This window comes from Xenopus laevis, chromosome 2L (assembly GCF_017654675.1).
Source record: "Xenopus laevis strain J_2021 chromosome 2L, Xenopus_laevis_v10.1, whole genome shotgun sequence".
Lineage (NCBI taxonomy): Eukaryota > Metazoa > Chordata > Amphibia > Anura > Pipidae > Xenopus > Xenopus laevis.
This window is the reverse complement of record NC_054373.1, coordinates 76,278,095-76,298,786: the sequence shown is the minus strand read 5'-3', so window position 1 is coordinate 76,298,786 and position 20,692 is coordinate 76,278,095. Positions and strand designations below refer to the sequence as shown.

General features: G+C 36.9%; 1 long non-coding RNA gene across 1 annotated transcript; it reads right to left on the bottom strand.

Moving 5' to 3' along the window:
- Positions 1 to 5,024: 5,024 nt before the first annotated feature.
- On the bottom strand, positions 5,025 to 20,307 carry LOC121399984. Its single transcript, XR_005965402.1, has 3 exons — positions 20,173 to 20,307; positions 19,446 to 19,517; positions 5,025 to 6,986 (listed from the first exon to the last, which is right to left on the bottom strand). It is a non-coding gene; the product is annotated as an uncharacterized LOC121399984 (long non-coding RNA).
- Between the last annotated feature and the right edge of the window lie 385 nt (positions 20,308 to 20,692).

Below are 20,692 nucleotides of genomic sequence, written 5' to 3'. Positions count from 1 at the left end.
TTACTATGCTTATTTTTAGTAAAGGTGTTTTTAGTTGTACAGTATACTGCCATAGGAACACTAACACTAAAAAATTTTATTCAAAAATACCCCCCTCCAATAACATTTCTATCCCTGACAAAGTTCATAATTTCTATTGTTTTATACATAATTATCTGTTGAAAAACCCTCTTCCAGTTGTGCTCTGCTGCCACAGTAGTGTAGTAGTAGTAGGCTACACTGAGGATATTTCAGCCTGCTTTGTTCTCCCTCTTCTTTTGCATTCCCAGAGGCACATTTAATTTGTGGGAGGATGTGCGGGCAGTATTATTCACAATGTGATTTATTTCTGTAAGACCGACACACAGGAGAAGTAAAGAGCAAGCAATCTTCTTAGGAAGATTTAGGGCTGACCTGAATGCTGCCTTCACTGCTTGTAGTTGGTCACACTGAATAAACTTGCATCGCGGGCTGAAAATCCTCTGTGAACCTGAAGCAACTATCTTCCAGTTTTAACAAGAATTCAGGCTAGAAGTAGATAGGAGTTTGCATGTAAGAACTGTTAGAATGCATATCACCTGATCACCTTTTTGAAACACAGCTCATGAATGAAAAAGGGATTTTATTGAGATATGTATGTATAAAACAATAGAAATAATTCAACTTTATTCAGGGTAGAATTATTATTGGACGGGGATAAAATGGATTTTTTTACATAAAAATGTTTAGTGTTACTGTTCCTTTAAGTTTATGTGTCCAAGGTGTCCTGACATCTACCAAGGATGAATACTATGGTCACTAGAGGAACCACAAGTGACAGGACTAGGTTTACAGTGAGGCTTTTTGTGCCTGTTTAAGCTACTAAAAGGACTGAGTTTGTAAAATTGTTAGATTGTAAGCTCTAATGATCAGATATCTTTTTACATCTTGTATCAGTCAGTATCTGTAAGCAATCTGTATGCACTATAAAATATTTTTTATTAACAACACTTTATAAACAATTTTAATAATAATAAAAAATATATAAAAATAGACTCAATTTTAATGAAATAATTCACATTTTTAAAAATGATGTCCTTTTAAGCTGTACTAATAAAACAGTCCTTTTGGATTTATTTATGTTTCAATTGTTTTTTTTTTCAACCCCAGGTACCAATAACAGGTTCCATATCTGTATTATTATCCAGAAATAATGAAAGCACCACATATGTAACCCATGCTCTACCACATAACTGTTGTAGGGGAATTTGAGAAATTAAATAAAACTTTAGACATTGGAACAGAAATTAATATCTGCAATTTTTTTCTCAAAACAAAAATGCTCCATGTATGCTTATGATGTAACTGTGCATTTCCCTCTTTAATATCCTCTCTATGAAGATGTGCTTATCTGCAAATTTGTTTGTGTTCCATAAGTAGTCTAGTTCTAAGTCTGACATGGCACAGCTCTGTTCTTTGCCTGAGAACCATGTATGTCATCTGAAAGCCTGGATGTATCTGACTTTTGCTGACAATGTTTATTAAATAATAATAACATATTCTGGCCACATGAGGATATACTTGTGGTTGCTACTAATAGTTTGTCCCCTTCTAGCTTTCAGCTGTGATGCGTGTCAAGTTGGTGGTTATTGACAGGTGTAAAACAATCCCTTTGCACTGAGGGAGATAGTGATATTTAACTTCTTGTGTGGGTTTCTGCAATCCATTCTATGTATTTGGGACTAAATGAAGTAACCAAAAAACATTGTAAAGGTCAGTGAGCTAAACCACAGCAAATGCTATTTGAACAGGTAATGCTATGAGATGAGCACCATGTTCCCTTGGTTCCAAAATTTGGAACTACTTCCACGCTAATTTAGGATGAACTTGAGAACTTCTATGTAGGTTAAGACTTGAATTTAGTCTATAACAAAATAATTAACTTGTAAGCTTTTCAGGTTAAAGGACATATGAAATACCTACCTTCCCTTTTGGAGAATTTTGCTTAAGCATTACCTATTTAAGTAACAAAACTTTGAGTAACTATAACAGTATTTAAAGGTACAACAAGAAAAATAAGTATAAGAAATACAAATATAGCCTAGCACTCCCTAAAAAAAGTTAAAGTTTGTTATTATTACCCAGAGTCTACCTTAAAGGAATAGTAACAATAAAAAAATTGTTTTAAAGTAATAAAAATATAATGCAGTGCTGCCTTGCACTGGTAAAACTGATCTGTTTGCTTCAGAAACACTACTATTGTTTATATTAATAAGATGCTGTGTAGCAATGGAGGCAACCTTTCAAAGGAGAAAAGGCCCAGGTTACACAACAGATAGATAGCATTTCTGCCATTTAGCCTTTCTTCAATTTCCACCATTGCCACACAAGCAGCTTGTTTGTATGAACTATAACAGTGTTCATAAAAATGTCCACTTTAACATAAATTACATCTAAAGGCCTATTTATCAAGCCTCATTTGCTTTCCTGATCGACTTTGTTAGGGGGGAAACTCAATTTTTTAGAGGAAAAAAACTTGAATTTTTAGAGATTTATTATACCGAAAAGCTGCTTGAAATCTAAATTCCGAAAATACTTCAGCTAAAACCTGTCAAGGTCATGTAGAAGTCAATGGCAGATGTCTGAAGATTTTTTTTTGACATCATGATCACTTGCCCTGCATTCATTATATTAAATGCAGATTCCCCAGCCTCTATTATTCTCCTCATTTACTAGGTCTCATAGAGTATTCTAGGAGATATGTACCTTCCTTCTAGTGTTTTTCCAGCCACAGTGCCAATATATATATATACATTTATATACAGTTCTGTTCTATAGTAGTAGTCCTGTTAATCTGTCTCCTCCTGATTTGGCTTTTAGCACAAAGTTTTTAAAACTGTCATAGCTGGAAAACAAAACCAACACAAAATACCTAGTGCATTCCTAACTCCTTTACACATTTACAGTAGTTTACAGTAGTGTGAATTGTATTTAATTTTGTATCTATCCCATTAACGATTTTATCTTATTAATCAATAAAATAATGCAAAAAGGTTGGGTCGGGATAAGATTGGATAGAATCGAATCAAAATTCTAATCATACAAATTTTTTGGGTTTGATGCCCCAAACGCAAAAACCAAAACCCGGATCTTTTCAGATTATTGGACGAAACCCAGGCAGATCACAATATATTCAAATTGTAAAAGAGAACATCTTCCCTTGACTTCTACATGACTTTGGCAGGTTTGAGATAACAATTTTCAGATTTGGACTTTTAGCAGCTTCGGGGTATAATACATTTTGAAAAATCAGAGGTTTTTTCCCCTAAGAATTCAAGTTTTTGCCCAAAAAAACCTTGACCAAAAAATATCTAGTTTTATTAAATTACCCCCCTTGGTGTGTTGGCTGAGCATCCCCTTCTATTGCCTTGAACTTTATACACTGGGGCCAGAAGTAAAGTATATCGCCAAGACCTATAACTGCTGTTTGTTGTAAATGGCATTCTATAAGAACTACTATTTTGCTGCAGCAAGTACCATGAGATAGTCTGTTAAATATTCCATCCTTCTCACCTGTTCAATTCTATTTACTCACTTCCTCAGAGAATGAGGCAAGGGTACCTTCCAGTTCTGTAATTATTTATTTTTTATCTCATATGCATGCAATGTTTTGGTCACTCTGGGTTGACTATTTATAAGAAAAGAAATAGCTATATATATAATAAATAATTATTATTATATTAAATAGTTATTATTTATAGCACAATCTTCTCCTGAAGGACATCATGAGCAGAGAGAAGGTTGTGCCTGAGGGTGTATTTTGTAATTAATGAAAGTGCTGTGTGTGTAGGTGCCTCAATCCTTTATTAGCACAAGAATTTTGAAGTTAATCCAGTTTAAGACAAGTAGCTAGATTGGGGACTGGTAGAGAGGGGTAGCACTTGTAGAGGGTGAAACAAGGTGTAAACACAGAGGTAGAGTAAGTGTTTTATTTTTTGGAATTCCAGTGCAAAAGCAGAGTATGTTACCCCTGCCACAACTTGTATGTGGCATACAAGCGTGCATATTAGCCTGCACTGTGAATTGGACATGGGTTTTGGCATATAGAGTGGAGATTGTGCTACCATTAATAACAGCATTAGTGTCCAACTTTCTGAGCACAAAGCAGTAGAGACTTTTGACACAAACCACAAGTGAAACCCTGGAATATGACAATTTACAATCTTTCACTTAGTTCATCATAGCAGGCTTCTAACTGTAATCTTTGGTAATACAAGTAAAGTAAGCCACTGATTATAGGATAATACTAGTCGTTTAAATAAATCTAAGTATAGTAAAAGGATTATTTACATACAGTTTATGATTTTCAAAATGGCTGCAGTGTTCAATTTATCACAAATAAGCGTTAATTGAGAAACACAGCTGCATTTACAAATGCACAAAAATGGACACCATAAACCTGCCCAGTCTGTTTGGATAAATTGTGTGCAAGTGAGACTATTGACAAAGGGGAACCATGCAGCTACCGCCACCTCAAAATGCAATTGTAAAAGTGAATGCTTGAGAAATTATTCCACTCTGAAAATGAAGGAATGAGCCAAATAGAGTTCTTCTACAGGCCTCTGATTCTAAGCATTCTAGGATACCCAAGGGTGTCTCCAAAGTCCACTTTAAAATTCCCTCAACTGCTTTCCTACTGTCACATGAGGAGCAAAGTGTTCTCAAAGGCAAAATTGTTCACATTCAAACATTTATTTGTATTGCGAACGAATTATGAATGATTTTTGCATTAAGGACCAATATTACATTGCCCCCATTAAACTCTTAAAAAATAGGATGCTTGATATTTGATACTTGAAAACTCAAACTTATTCTGGTAAAAGACATTCCTTTATATTTTAATACAGTAATCTGCTAACAATTTTATTTTGGGCATGTCATATATTATATTATTTCTTGCTAGTACATGTTGCCTTATCCGTGAATATCTTCTCTCATACCTTAGATAAATAATACTTTACTTCCTAAACCAGAAAACAACTCCATTATACACTATGAATACTGTGTATAGAAAAATACTCTTTATTAGAATTACATTTTCCAAAATGTATACCTTAATCCAGCAAATGGAAACTCAAAGCAGTCTGGGATGTATTGCATTTATATGGTATAAACCATTTGCTATTGCAAAATTATATCACATTTATCATTCTATAAAAATATTTGTTACAAAGTCACTTATGCACCAGGAAATACAGTTTGCAAATAAGGAAACAGTTTGCAAATAAGAGTAAAAACATTTTTTCAAATTTGGAATGTTGAAAATATTTTCGAAATGTTAGTAAGGCTGTCCTTTAGTGTATGAGTGTTGGTAGGCTAGAGTTTTTACATACAGAAAGGACTCACGATGGGTTATGTGCATATCTTTTTATCAGTAAGTCATGGCAGAATATGTCTTGGTGTATTGTAAATCTAAACATTGTTTATGCAGTGCATGATTATATTTAAATAAAAAAAATGTGGTTCTATATTTTAATATAAAAAAGCACCTTCTGTGAAGTTAACAGCTGTACTAAATAAAAGGAAATCTCTAAAAACAAATACTGTTAAGATTCAGAGAAGCGAGTAGCTAGGTATGAAATATTTTCCTTAGCCTCCTTGATGATAATAGAAAATACAAATTCAGGTAGAACTCTATGATATATACTTCCAATAAAATCCTTTTCACCAAACAACTGCAGAAGTACTAGATTTTACAGCAAAATATTTTCCTAATAGGATAAAGTAATGCATTTTATGGTACCAATGACATTTCCTAATAGTGCAAAGAAGCAATGCAAAAACAAATTTCAGTCACATATTTCCATTTTGTCAGAAATATTGGACTGTTGAACTTGTAGCTCACAGCAGGGTTGTCTATGTTACATGAACACATTTTCCCTTTTATATCCGCAATGTTCTAAGGAAGCGCACTTTCACTTCATATTTATTACCTCCTTTATTTGTAGTCTACAGAAAATGTAATTCTCAAATAAATTTATTGCTGAACAAAAAAACTTAGTTCACAATTTTAGGGGCCAATTTATTAAACCAAAATTTTGGAGGGAGAAAAACTCTGATTTTTCAAGATTTGTTATGTTCCAAAGCTGCTAAAAATCTGAATCTGAAAATACTCCAGCTAAAACCTGATGAAGTCATCTAGAATTCAATGGCAAATGTCCATTATACAATTGGAACATCTTTTTGTGTCAGGCTTAACCAGTCTAGAGCCAAAATGTGAGGAGACATGACCAAACTGGAGAGTCACAAACTGTTCACGTGGAGTAGTTGTAGTGGGGGTTAAGCAGAAGAGAAGTCGAATGGGTAGGCCGAGGTCAGTGCAGGTGGAGTTCAGTCATAGTCGTTTAACAGGCCGAGGTCGATGCAGGCGGAGATCAATCGTAATCAGGTTAACAGGCTGGGGTCAGATGCAGGCAGAGATCAAATTTAGTCAGAGATTCAAAGCAGAAGTCAAACCGGAATCAAATAATCAGGATACAAGTATACAGGAGCAAAGTTTATCACTAAGCACAGAACCTTTCCCTGAGCGTTCTTTTAAGGAGGGCGTTTTGGCGCCAAACGTAGTGATGCCTGCGTCCTGCGTCATGACGCTGCGCACGTTCACATTGGTGGACGTTTAGATGCACATGTCCGTGATTACGCACGTGTCCACAATGGCGCCCATCTTGACGCGCGCGTTCATGTGCACTGAATTCTTACATTTTGCCTTCATGATATTCAAAGCTTTTTGGGCTGTTTGGTGCTGGTTTTCATTTTAAAATCCCAAAAAATCAAAGTTTCGAGACAATCATCACACGTTTTGAATTGTCACATGATTTTGTCTAGACTTTTTCCGCAGATAGAGGTTTTTTTGGATTTTATAGTAAATTAAGCAAATTCCCTTCTTCTACACGGTTTAGAAATGTCTCTTGCACACAGCTGTTGTCAAAGCCCCCAAGGTATTTGTAAAGTGACCTATGATAAGTCCCCTGGGGAATGGGAGGAGGGTTATTAGTACAATTGAGAACATAACAAAATATATAGCATGAGGTTTCCCTAGCAGAAATACCAAACAAACTTACATTGTAGAGATATTGTTTTCTAGCAGTCATTACCTGTTTTTAAACAGTTGTCCAGTAAATACTACCTGTTTATTGGTTGCTATGTAATAAAAGAAGAACTGGCACTCAGAGCTCGATGCATGCGGGCAAAGCCCTGCGTGTTTATTACAATGTAACGTTTCGGGGGCGGGCCCCTTCGTCAGACCAAGGGGCCCGCCCCCGAAACATTACATTGTAATAAACACGCAGGGCTTTGCCCGCATGCATCGAGCTCTGAGTGCCAGTTCTTCTTTTATTACGCTTACTACAATTGGGGTTGCCGATCCCTTCTGACTGTGCACCGGGCCAACTTGTGCTGGAGAGGCCAGGGTGTGCTGGTGGGTTCTGGATATTGGTTGCTATGTATCATTAAACAAGAAGCAAACTAAAGACTATTTTTGTACAATACACCAATTGTCTCTTATGAAGATTTCAGGAGTTGGTAATATGGTCTCAGATTCCTCTGCACCTAACAGGGTGAAGGTGCTATCTAGTAAATAAAAAATGTTCTGAGGGTGGAAACATGGAACAGAGATAAGTAAAGTGTTTCAATGAGCTATAAAAACATTGACATATACATTAACATTCCATCATGTCAGTCACCGAATAAGTTGGATTTAAAAAGACCAGAGAGTGGCATTATGTATATTTGAGTGGATCAGGAATTTCACACTCTATGCCCACCCAGACCAGACATATTTTGGCTTGTGCCTAACGCTCTCCTATAGTATCCTAGATATTATTTTAGGAATGGTGTTACACCATTTTACTGTGCACTTTTGTTTGGGAAAACATGATTTGCATGGATGAATCATCAAAAGAAATTATAGTGACCCCCCCATGAAAGTCTATATTTGGTTACAATTTGTTTCTGATTGGTAAGACCTGGATTCTGTACTCTGTCTGCCCTATATGTCTGCCTGTGTCCTGACTGGTTTTTTCCATTATAAATTGGATTCTAAAGATCATGAAGTCATTAATTTATGAACATAACATTAAATGGTTATGTGGTACACCTCAGGAATAAACCATCATGTCTTGTAGTAGGGAAAATCAGTTACCGAAGACCGCTAAGTTTATTTGACACTAGCTCCATGGATTTTGAACTCACAAGGAGTCAGAACCCCCAAAAAAGAGATCCCAGGGTTTTTATGGACTTATAAAAAGGAAGTTTTCAGTGGGAGAGCATAGAGATATCACTCCACAGCACAGAAAAACAAAGAACTGCTCTTACAGTCTGCCCTCATGACAAAGGTACTAGCGACCAAGGCTAGTTTGATAACAGAATACATGCAAGTCAGAGGGGCTCCTGGGGGAATCTGTATAAGCAGAATTTTATTCTCTCTCACCCCATAGCAAAGAATGGAAGTAGAGTAGCTCATTGACACATTGACTAAATCAGTAAGCACTCTCATAGTGTCACTTTTTCAAACATTTTCTTGTCTATCATGAAAATGTTAATGAAAAATATGAAACAGCTGTAAACAAAACTGCATTCCCTAGCTAGATATGTAGGTTATCTGTCCCTATATGTTATATTGTATTTTCTTTTTAATAACTGAACAACCTTTGGCTATTTTTTGTCAGGTGCTGTCATTCAACGGGTCAATAACATTGAATCAGTAACTGATTTTTTTCTAATAATTTCTTTATATCCATTTAAATACACATAGAACAGTGTTTCTCAGAAGCATCTCAGCACAGACTGCATAATAAGCCAGCAGGTAGAATAAGAGATCTTGAAGCCTTTCACTTATTTCCCTTTTGTCTCCATTTGAAATCACTTTAAACCCCTAACTACATTGGGGACTTGTGTTATTGGCTCTGATAACATGATATAGCAGCCAACTCCAGCTTCTGCAAATCTGGACTTGTACAACTACAAGTTAGGAAAATATTACCAGCAGCTGCTTGACACACAGTCTGGAGTCTTTCTTGTTCTTGTCCAAAAACACTGCAGAAAATGCATATCGTTGATGTAAACATAAAAAGGTGTACACATACCTTATTTGTGACTGCATTAAAAACAATCCATGTATATTTCCTATTGTTGTCAGTGCTAAGTTTGGGATATGTTTTCATGTATTATCATAAGTGTTTCCTATAATTAATTTGCAGTTGCTGTTAAGCCATTGACACTGCATTAAATGTACTCTCTATTTAAAAAATATTTGCATTTGTGGTTCACAATAAATCTTGAAGATATTTCTATTATTCTTTAAAAGTGAAGGAAAACCAGTTTTCTTAGAATATAATACCATGTTATAATTAACAGTGTGTAACATGTCATAAACCACCTGGTTACATGTGTATCTGAAAAATTCAGTCACCCACTCATGCATATAGTAGAATGTCCATCTGTCAATATCAAACGTTTACTTAGTTGTATCCCTGTTTTGTTTAAAGGGTAAGGCATTTTTCAGGAGCAGTAAGCACAAAATGTCTCTGTCTTAAATATATTGATAATGGGTTGAGATTTGTCTATATGTATATATGTGTATGTATACATCTTGTGACATTATTATGACAATAAATACCAGTACACAGCATCCAATTCAATAAACTGACCCACTAGTAACCAAGATATATATTGTTCAGTCTGGGTTAGTTGTCAGGGGTCTACACCAATTATGAATCACAATATTTTACTTTATTCATATGTCGATAATAGTATGTAAAAATACTTAAAATATTGGTATTTAAGCAAATTTCCAGTATGCATTAATTAAGCATTCTCATTGAGTTACATTGTTTGTAAACTGCAATTGAAAGCAGTTTTAGCCTTTATCTAAGATTCCTCCTCTTCTACTGGCTACTCATACATTCACAACATTGGTAGTATTGTGAGTCAGCTCTACTCCAGCCAAGACACCAATTCCCAAAATGCATTGCAGAAGGCAGAAGCAAAGAATAGACAAACTGCTTTCATTTTCATTTAATTTACAAATAACTTTAAAATGCTGTTTTCTAAAACAATAAATGGTAACATTTTGAAGATATTACTCTTCTAGGGAACTGCAAATTTTTAAATGTTGTTCAAATATCTTTACACAGTAAAACAAATGAACAATTCCTAGCAAATGTAAGGGAAGCCATAAAAATATGGAAATAAAGAAAAAATAAGATTGTAACAATGTTTGCAGCTTGTAGGGCTTTGTCATTGTATATGGTATTAATTCTATACAAAAGGTTTATTTTCTACTGAGAGCCAATTTTCACTTGATTGCCTCTTGTGTAAACATTAGCCTGCATCAATGTTTCTTGTGTCAGTTTAATTTAAATGTTAGCTACTAATTAGCATTCATTTTCATTAGATCTGGAAATTAAATTATCCAACACAACTAACTACAAGTTCTGGATGAACAATCTCTTTGTATAGACAATGGTTTAGAGATATTTTTATCACACACACAAAAATATTATTTATTGAGAGTGTAACTTGACCCCCCCTGGGCTCCCCAGCAAGAATTATTGCTGGCTCAGACATCACCATTAACCCACTGCCAGCCAATTTGGCAGATTTGGTTCTTTTATTGCCAGACCATTGAACATTTTGCAATCTATAACTTTAAGGGCTTTTTTTTTTTTACCCAAAAACTCAATATATCATTTTTTTTCAGGACTTCCTAAGCTATCACAGTATGCTGATGTAAGTGTCTGAAAAATGTTTCCTTTAATATAAACACAAATATCAGAAACATATTTTAATTCATGCACAAGAACACAACAGATTTGGGAAGTTCCATGTTTCCTGAACACACCAAATAGTTTCATGGAGTTTTCTCTCTTGTATAGGACAAAAAGTCCATGCATTACACTACCAAATTTCCAAAGCACTGCATTCTTCTTAAAGCCATACATTCCACAAACAGTTGGTTTACCATAGAAAACTATACATTATTAGATCAGCAGATTCTGGTTAATCAAAAATGGTTAAATATATATATTTACTCCATTTTTCCTAAAGTTATCATTTTTATAGAAATTGGTGAAATTTTTTTTGAAAAATTACCTCAAAACTTCCAGTTCACAGCATTAGATCACCCACATATCATTAGGTAACCATATAAAACATCCTAAATATGAATGCCTGCATGTTCACCCCAGAAAACCATATATTTTTTAAAGTTTACATTCCCCTTGTCACGATCGGTACCCAAAATCCAGAACCAATGCTAGGCTCCCTAGTCTCGGCTCTTGCTTCCGTCTTTAACAGCCACCTTTCACCTCGGGAGGAGCCCTCAGCTAATTGGATGTTGCCAGGTCTTATTAAGAGATGAGCCAAGCTAAGGGTTCTGGACAAGCAGAGGGACACGATCGTTAGCAAAGTCTTTTTGGGCAGAAGGTCACAGTTCAAGGTACAGACAAAAGCATAATCAAATCAAGCCGGGTCGATGCGGGCAGAATACAAGGGAAGTCAGACAGGTAAGGGTCAAAACCAGAAGATCAAATCAGAAGAGTTAAGCCAGGCATGGGTCGGATAACAGATTTCAGAATAGTCGGATAACAGGCAGAGGTCGGGATCACAGAAGTCAGCAAAGTCAGGCAGGCAGGATCAAAACAGGAATCAGGAATACAAACAGAACGCTCCCAGTAACTCAGAAATGGAACTTAACAAATGGGCAATGAGTTTGGATCAGAGGCCCCTTTAAATATTTCAATTTGGCACAGCTGGCATGATGAAGTCACACGGCCGACACATAAAACAAGGAAGTGTGCGGCTGCACGCGCCATAGAGAAGCCAGCGCAGGAACCGAAAGGACTAGGGCTGCGGGCGTCCCCGCCGGGACCTAGTCCCCGCTAGACCACCAGGGTAAGCCCTCACACCCCTGAATCCATACTCATGTCTTTCTACTACAAAGCATCAAGCCACAAAGCTTTGTGATTTTGATTACATTTTGAAAATTCACTTCCATCTTGCAGGATCTTATCGCCCACAAACCATTAGGCACCAACATAAAACACCATAACTATGAACTCCTGGGGTTTGCTGAACAGCTTGATGTCCAATATGTATAGGTTTACCTAAGTATGTGGCATATAAGGGCCCCAAAATTAAGACACCCCATAAAAGCTATCAGTTCTGTAATTCCAAATACTGTAAAATAAACATATTTTCAGTATTTTTCGAGAGGCAAAGGTACAAAAAAATACGTTCACACCAGACAACCATATATTTTTAGAAAATATACATTCCTCTGAATCTAAATTAAGTACACCTGTCTTTTAAAGTACCAAGTCGTAACGCTTTCCTAAATTTAGAAATTTTGATGACATTTCCAGAAGTCACTTCAGACCTTACAATTTGCAGCAACTTTTCTCCCACATGTCATGAGGTGCGAAGATGAAACACCCTAAGTATGAATGTTTGGGGTCAACTAAACAGTTTGATGTCCAATATGCATAAGTTTATAAGTTTGTGGCATATAGAGGCCCAAAAATAAAAACCCATTCAAGCTATAATTTCTGTAATTCCAGATACTGCAAAATCAATACATTTACAGAATTTTATGAGGGGCAAAGGTAGAAAAAAGTATGTTCACCCCAGACAACCATATATTTTTGGAAAGTACACATTCCCCTGAATCCAAACTGGGTATACACGTCTATTTACTCCGAAGCACCAAACCGCAAAGCTTTCCTAAATTTGGTGATTTTGGTTACATTTCCGAAAATCACCTCAGAATTTCTATTTTGCAGTATCATATCTCCCACATAGCATTAGGTACCAAGATAAAACACCATAAATATGAATTGCCTGGTGTCCGCCAAACAGTTTGGTACTCAATGTACATAGGTCTATTAAAGTACATGCCATGTAAAGACCCCAAAATCTTGTGTATACTTATTTGATGGCTGACATTTACCCTAATTTATAAACACTTACCAAGCGTGGTAAAAGCCACAAAAAATGTGGTGACCCCTAAAAACCATGTATTTTTGGAAATTACACATTCTGTCAAATCCAAAACAGGTAATTATATCTTTCTATTCCAAACTACCAAACTGCAAAGCTACGCTAAATGCAGTGGTTTTTATGACATTTCTGAATATCACTTAAAAATATTGCAATTTGCAGTTTGATGTTCAGTATGCATATATATACCAAATGGGTGGCATATATGGACCCCAAATGACAATAGTACATATGAATTTTTTCAGCTGCCAATTCACCTTCACAAGACCCCCCAAAAACTATATATTTTTGGAAAGAACACATTCTGAAAAAACCAAGATGGGTAATTATGTCTTTCTACTCCAAACTATCAAACTGCAAAGCTACTGTACCACTGTGCTTTCTGCCATACCCTCCCCTACACACACCCACATACCTTCTTCTGCACTCCCAGGCAAAGAGGGCAATATTACTAGTGTGGATATACTAATGCATTGTACACGGTACTCTGATCTTCTGTTTTAAAAAAATGAAATAAAATCATGCAGTTTGCTATTTGCTTGAGGTGTAAACATAGTACACAATGTCCTGTCTGTATTTTCTCAGTTGCTAAAAAGACATTTAATGCTTGCCTGAAGCTACAGTATGTAACAGGTGCTTTTACGTTTGTTGGCCTGCAAAACTTATAACTGTTCATATTTTATTAAAATAACTTTTTTAATAAGAAGTTTATTCTTCTTTCCCAGCATGCATCTAGTCACTGGGTATCAACACACCATGACATTTAGTGGCTTCTGACCTGCCTACAATTTCCCACTGTCAGACTTAAACAAGGCAAGGCTAGGTTTTTAAGGCTGGCATACACTTAACTAAGGATGGAAGATACAACAAAAAACTTACAATATACAGTAGGTGGTAGTAGCAAGAAATGGCAGACCTGAGGGTGAGGAGATATAGTAACATAGTAAGTTAGGTTGAAAAAGTCACATGTCCATCAAGTTCAAATGTTTAACACTCCAATTTGGGGAAAAAAAATCTTTCCTGACTCCAAAGTTGAGTCCCCAGATCAACTTGTACAATAAGCTATCTTCCATATCCATGTATTCCCTCCCTTGATAAAAATCCATCCAAATGCTTTGCCAAAATCCAAATAGATCACATCTACTGTCTACTGAGAAATGATTTTATATAATTTTAAATGACAATCATTTCTGTTTTGTGTTTTTAGCTGAAAACATAACACCTTAATCTATGCTCTGAAGGGCAGCCCTCATGGCACTAAAATTATCTTTTCTAAAATTCATGTTTTTTGTTTCCCCAGTATATATTTGTTTTTTGCACCAGACATTAAATCATATCACATAATGGTCACTATTACACAGGGGTTCAATTACTTGTACATTTGCTCTATGTTCTGTTTCATATGACTAACTAATCTATAGTACAGCACTTTACAGAGATCCTAGACCCGCCCATACAGAATCAGATCGAATTCCTGGCAACTATGCCCAGAAAAAGGTTTGTATGCCTTTTTAATCAGGAAATCAAAAACCTAAATTGGATTGATAAATGTGTGGGGACCTATAGGATTGCTATGCCCCATAGAGTTAAATTCCTACCTTCCTTTTGTACTCCTTTGTTATTGGGTATAAACCCTGTAACATTTCCTTTAGTACACCACTAGTTATTGGGCAAAGGTGTACTGACCACTTCCTGCCACACTTCCATATAGTGTTGGAAAGGAGTGGCCTCTTCCTCTTTGGCTCCTGGTGTCTGTGCAGCTACGTGTTTCCCATTGAGCCTGGGATCACCAAGGTGATCACCCCAGTAAAGCCATTGCCCCAAAGGGACCTGTACCTTTGGTGATTAAGTCGGGGACCAGGAAACCCCGTGAACGAGGTTAGCTATCACAGGGCAGATCTTTAATAGACTCTCTAGGAGAGTGAAATAGACAGCTTTATATAGCATGAGCAGCTGTGTGCTCCATCAAGTATAGTAGCAGGGAGTAGCTTCCCAAAGGCTTCTTTGTTTGCCTTTAGTGCAGGGATTCAGTGGATAGGGTGTTAGGCTTTAGACTTTGGCTCCCTAACTACTCCACTGGTGATCCCGATCCCCACAGAGGTATATTGATCTTCTGGGAATTGATGTACACTTGACTACTCTGCCTTATGGCAGTGACAGTCTTCATTGTGCTGTATCATCCTCTGCTATCCTCCCTCCTCTGTGATATCTACCTCATCTTCTGCGTGAGTAAACCTGGGGATATTGTCTCTGACCAATAAATCCCATCTGTTATTTCATCAAGAACCTCCTGGCGTCCAATCAATCTATCTTTTATATACAGTAGCCTGCGTGTTGTAGTTGCACTACACCTTAAAAGGATAGCTTCCACTTAGCGAAGGGCCTGATCCTGATGTGTGAGTCCAATGTAACCCATGCTCATACCAATTGCTGGACACTTTAACTATGTGTGGTCTGGATAGCCCAGATTAGCGTTACAAATGTAAAATACATTCCACTGAAAGCAGATACATTGTACATGGTTTGAGAATATTCTGAGAAAAAAAAGTGCAAGTTTGCACTTTTGCAAATCTTTGGGAACATACCTATACACCAACAGCAACTGATCACAGGGGTAGTAACTAGAATAACACTGAATCGTTTCCTCAGCTACTCACATGATGTTTTATTGTTTAATTTTTTTGTAATGTGCATATAACAATTCCATGTTTACACTTGACTAGACTTGTATATTGTTCATTGTATATTTTATATTCACTAAAGGTATAATAGCCATGAAGCCACTTTTCTTGATGTGCATTTTGCAGATAACTTGATCTTAAATATCCCTGATATATAGTAATGATGCATGACAAAAAAGTGTGCTGCAGAGATGTCAGCTTACTCCAATATCATCAGACTTTATTTCATGTTATAATTTAGTAGAAATAAGAGTTATTAATAAAAATGGACACCCTCATGACATCGAGTTAGTTGACATCTCTGGTGCTGTTCTGTACTGATGTCAGCTATTCCCTCTAAAACCCATAATGGCCAAATAAAGGAATTTATTTTCACGAGAAAGCATTTTTTATGGTTTATAATGTGCAAACATATGGGCAAGATTCAATGTGAGGAGAAAAAACTTTTCTCCTAATTCAGTTCCAGTTTTTTCCATAGACTTCAATAGAGTTTTCATATGATAAGCAGTCAGATTTTCTCATTGAATTGCATCTGGTTTTATGGAGCAATTTAGAATTAAATTAGCCCAATACCTGAGACATGACAAACTGAACACTCATAACAGTCCTGCCTCGTTTGTATGCAAAAGAATGAGACACTTTTGAAAAATAAAAATGTTGTGCGTAACAATTTAACATTATATCACTACCCTTTTTAGAATGAGAATTGACACCTTCACAAATGATCTGTCTTGCATTTATCTGCATAATGTAAAATGTAAAACTACCCAATACTGTCACCTCATCAGTCTCATATAATAACCAGCAATGCTTAACAGAGAACAGTGTGACTAATCACAATAACTGCAACTGATTACAGTCATTTCCATGTCTCACACCAACTCTGTAGGAATTTTGCGAAAAAATAAATATATACATATGCCTGTTTACGCTAACCCTATGGCATCTCCACAGCCTTTTCACTTGAGATTATCATTCCTCTATGATTGGCAACTCTCTAGCATAGAGATAACCTTCATGCCAAGGAGGCAGATTTACTGTGAAGTGACCATCGCTAGTGAAAATTCGACAGAAATCAAATCCGCAGGGCAACCCAGCCAGCCACCCTGCCCCCCCGGACATGTGTGTGCCCGGCAAAGGAGAGAGTGACAGGAGGGGAGGAGAATGTCACGGAGGGGAGGGGACAGTGACAAGATGGAGGGAAGAGCAACGGAGGGGGGTGACAGAAGGAAGTAAGGGGAGTAAGGGGTGTGAACCCGGCAGAAGACAATTTTAGAGGTAGCTGCCCAGCGCCCCCCTGTCATTGCGCCCTTCGAAGCTGCCTCTTCTGCCTACCCCTAGTTCTGGCCCTGCCTCAGGGACATCAGCAATTTACTAACAGAAGAGTTCATCGACAACAAAGTTTTTCACCCTATAGCCAGGCGAATTCTCACTCAGGCGAACAATCATTACTCCGTTGATTCACTAAGGGGGGAAATTCACTTAAGGGCGAATTTTCACCTGCGAAGGCTTTGCCACACTCTGAGCCACTTTGCCAGGCACAAATTCGCTACCACTATGCTAATTCACTAAAATACAAAGTTGCCTCTCCGCAGCCGAACACTGGGGAAGTTTTGCTTGCGTTAATTTGTCAGCGCAAGCATTTCATAGCGAACACTATTGTTCATTTCTGCCTAGTGAAACTTCATTAGTACACTAAGGGGCCAATTCATTAACTTTGAGTGAAGGAATAGAAGAAAAAAAACTTCGAATTTCGAAGTGTTTTTTTGGCTACTTCGACCATCGAATGGGCTACTTCGACTACGACTTTGAATCAAAGGATTCAAACTAAAAATCGTTCGACTATTTGACCATTCAATAGTCGAAGTACTGTCTCTTTTAGAAAAAACTTTGACCCCCTAGTTCGCCACCTAAAAGCTACCGAACCCAATGTTAGCCTATGGGGAAGGTCCCCATAGGATTGGCTAAGTTTTTTTGATCGAAGAATAATCCATCGATCGTTGGATTAAAATCCTTCGAATCAATCATTCGATCGAATGATTATTCCTTTGATCGTTCGATCGCAGTATTTGGGCAAAATCGAAGGATTTTCATTCCCAGTCGAATATTGAGGGTTAATTAACCCTCGATATTCGACCCTTGATGAATTTGCCCCTTACACTCAATTCGTGTTTGAATAGAGCGGGTTCATATAGTTCTTAAATATGACTTTTAAGTTGGTGCAAATGATTGAAGTGACCACTTATTAAAAATGTGCAAGGAAGCAAAATAAAGGCAAAAGAGATCCTCTAATTCCTAGACCTAAAACAAATGTGGCATGCCCCTCAAATGATAAAAAAAAAATTAAGTTAAAATAAAAATGTTTAATAGTTACAACTTTTAAAGACCATCCCGCTTTAAAATATGAAAAAATGCCAGCGGTTTTAAAATTTTTATGACTTTTCGGCATACAGTATATGATGTCACTGACATACGATCAAGGAGGATGTAGCTTCATCTTATCAGTTCGCATGGTCTAAAATGGCGAAGGAAATTTTGGCAAAAGATGTAACCTTCTGTAAAATTCGCACTTTAGTGAATTTGCAGAGTTATGACTGTTCACAAGAGCGAAAATTCACCTGGCTATAGGGCACAAAACTTTGTAAGTGATGAACTCTTTCACTAGTGAATTGTTGTTAAATTGTGTGCATATTAAAGTATCTCAACTGAAGCACATTTAAACTAGAATAGTACACAACAACTGTAATAAAGTTTTTTCAGGGCACTAAATAAACAAAGCTTCAATTTGCTCAATAATATCACTTCAGCATCACTTCTGGGCTGCTGTATTTAAAGTTAAGAGAGTAGGATGTGTCTGTACTATATTGGAATCAATTTCTGTAACAGATGGAAGCAATGGATCAGTGGGATTTAAGTTCCTATTAGGTCAAGTTCAGAGACTCTCTGATAGAAGAGATGTAAACCATTCCTGGCAGGAGGGAGACATTCTGGCTAATGAAAAATCAAAGCAGAACATTCAAAGCAGCTGATTTTGTTTTGTATGTGTTTTTGGTAATGGATAGAGATGCTGCTGAAAGTTTGGGGAATGGGCACTCTGTGAAAGATGCCAAGTTTAAGTGATTTATATATTACACATATTACACAGACACTAATTTTTCTCATTAAACTGTTTCCCATGTGCATTTATACACTAATTAAGGCTGCTCAAGTTACATGTAAGGTAATAAAATACTCTATTCAGATATAGCTGGTAGATATGCACTGAAAAATTGTTTATGTAGAAAGAAATGGTGCTACGAGGTCAGGCGCCAACCTGGTGATTACATCTGATTTTACATTTCCTTTTACATAAGATTTAAAAGAAAGGGTTGCTGACATGATGCATGGACAAAAAAAATAACTTTTAAGTATGTAAGAAAATAATTTTCTCGGGGGGCGTGGCTTGCCTGACTGCGAGATGGCTGCTTGATTCAGAGCTCCGTGCTGACAAGACCTGGATGGGTGAGCAATTGAACGCAAACCATGGGGAAAACTCACAAACAAAAGCCCGATAGGGAGAGCACCCCAGCAAGAAAAAAACCGCTACCCCAAAATGACATAGCGCCGCTATTTTTAAAGAAAAAAGCGGAGCGCTTACAAACCAAAATGGCGCCGCTAGCTGCGCAGCATGAGGAAGAGAGAGGCATTCAGCAGCCAGACACATCAGACGATGATAGTGAAGGAGAGGAACAAGCGGACTTACATACTTACCTAAGTAAACTCCCTTCCAAGTCTGACATCAGGGAAATGTTGCAGGAAGTCACTTCCTCCATTAAGGATGAGCTGCAAGATATTAAAAGAGACATGCTCTCCTTAGCAACCAGAACAGACCACATTGAGTCTAACCAAAACACACTCATGCAAAACCAAAAATCTTTAAATACAAAAATGAGAGTTCAACGGAGGTGCATGGATGAGATGCAGAGACATATGGATGACTTAGAGAATAGAGGACGCCGCAATAATATACGGGTCAGAGGAGTCCCTGAAACAGTGAAAACAGAGGATATACACACTGTTCTCCTACAAATATTCAATAGTGTACTGAATAAAGATCCCGGCACTGAAATCGCAATTGACAGAGAACATAGAGTCCCAAAGCCGAAAGGTGCTCCGCTAAATGCTCCAAGGGACATTCTATGCTGCATTCATGACTTTAAAATAAAAGAGGAAATCCTCATGAAAGCGAAGGACGTCAGTGATCTAACTTATGAAGAAAACGGCATTCATCTTTTTCAGGACATTTCACGAATGACTCTAATTAGAAGAAAGCAATTAAAACCACTTACAAGCAGTTTGAGAGAAAAAGGGATTTTATACAAGTGGGGATACCCATTTTGTCTTATTGCGAGGAGAGACGGGGTCCAACACATACTGCGTACACCAAATGAGACAAAGTCCTTTTTTCATAATTTGCATCTGGACGAAATCCCTCTACCTGGTTGGGACGACGAAAGAGACGAAGACCAGGAGATGGACTTTCAACTTCAAGGGGAATGGTCCAAAGTTGCCACCCCAGGCCGTACCCCACGCACTCCGAGAAACAGAGGAATACGTGAGCATAGCTTGTCTGCAAGAAATATAAATGACTGATGTTTATTTTGAATATATTGCATTCTGATATAGGCAATATGCAGTTTAACTAAATATTCTACCTCTAAGTTTAACGAATGTTTTGTAAATGTTAATGCTAGATAACAAGGTTTTTTTTGAGTTAAATAGCCATGTTTTATTTTCGTATTCTATGCTTAAGGTGTTAACTAGTACCAACACCCATTCAGGTCTAAAAAGTATAATTGTTGTCAAAAGACCATCTTTTGCGGTAGGTGAACACTACCCTCCCAAATACCCTTTCGGTCAATATTAGCCCAATAACCTCAAGACTATACACTTGAGATTTTATTGGCTTGGCCTTTTTGTTAAGTTAAGTTACACTATATATGTTTTCTTTTCACACT